The following is a 1,501-nucleotide window of genomic DNA, read 5'->3' on the forward strand; positions in this document are numbered from 1 at the left end:
ACTAGGAAAAGGCCTAGAAACATAGTTTCCTCTAAAAGCATTGTTGTTGCCAAAATTGTTCCTACCAACAAAATTCACGTCCAAACTAGCGTTGCTACTCTCAATCAAGGAAGATAGTGGCATGTCATTAGGATCTACAGTAACGTTTCTACTAGCAACCAAATTCATCAACTCATCCATCTTAGCACTAAGCGAGTTAATATCTTCTATAGCGTGTTCCTTTTTGCTAGCAGGTGACCTTTCAATGTGCCACTGAGAGTAGTTGGTCATGATATTGTCTAGGAGTTTTGTAGCGTCTCCTAACGTGATTTCCATGAACGTTCCACCTGAGGCGGAGTCCAAGATATTGCGAGAAGCAAATTTCAAGCCAGCGTAAAAGATTTGTATAATCATCCACAAACTCAAGACATGAGCGGGGCAATTTCTAATCATAAGCTTCATCCTCTCCCAAGATTTTGCAACGTGTTCATGATCAAGTTGCTTGAAATTCATGATATCGTTACGTAAGGAGATGATCTTAGCCGGCGGAAAATACTTGGATATGTAAGCATCTTTGCACTTATCCCAAGAATCGATACTATTTTTAGACAAAGAAGAAAACCAAGTTTTTGCACGATCTCGCAACGAGAAAGGAAAAAGTTTCAACTTAATCACGTCATTATCCACATCTCTTTTCTTTTGCATATCGCAAAGCTCAATGAAGGTATTGAGATGGGATGCAGAATCTTCACTAGGAAGGCCAGAGAATTGCTCTTTCATAACAAGATTCACCAAAGCTGCGTTGATTTCATACGATTCCGCACTAGTGGCGGGAGCAATCGGAGTACTAATACAATCATTATTATTAGTGCTCAAGAAGTCGCAAAGTTTGGTGTTTTCAGCCATGATGACTTCAACAAACAAACAAGCACACAAGCAAGCAAGAAAACCGGCAAAGGAAAACGACAAAGGCAAAATAAAACGGAAAAGGAGAAAGGCAAATGAAAACGGCAAATGTGAAGTGGGGGAGAGGAAAATGAGAGGCAACTCGCAAAAAAGTAAATGCGAGAGATGAGCTTGTGAGACCTACTTGGATTGATCTCTCCTTCCCCGGCAACGGCGCCAGAAATACTTCTGCTACCAACAAAAGACCTTCCAACGACGCTAGAAATAGTCGTGTTGACGAGAGACTGTTCTTGTCTTGGTACTCCTCAACAACGACACCAGGAATCCTTCTGCTACGGCTACGCCTTAAGGGACTTCCTAGGCAAATATGCAAAGGATTTCCCCCGTGGCCTTGGAGCCTTGCGTTGGTGTTCCCTCGAAGCGGAAAGGGTGATGTAGCACAGCGGTGGTAAGTATTTCCCTCAGTTTGAGAACCAAGGTATCGATCCAGTGAAGGAGTATCTCAAGTGCCTGCACAAACACAAAAAGCTTGCTCCCAACGCTATGAAGGGGTTGTCAATCCCTTATAGATTGTTCACCAAGTGAGAACTGAAAGCAACAACGTAACAAAGCAAAG

Source organism: Hordeum vulgare, chromosome 1H (genome assembly GCF_904849725.1).
Source record: "Hordeum vulgare subsp. vulgare chromosome 1H, MorexV3_pseudomolecules_assembly, whole genome shotgun sequence".
Lineage (NCBI taxonomy): Eukaryota > Viridiplantae > Streptophyta > Magnoliopsida > Poales > Poaceae > Hordeum > Hordeum vulgare.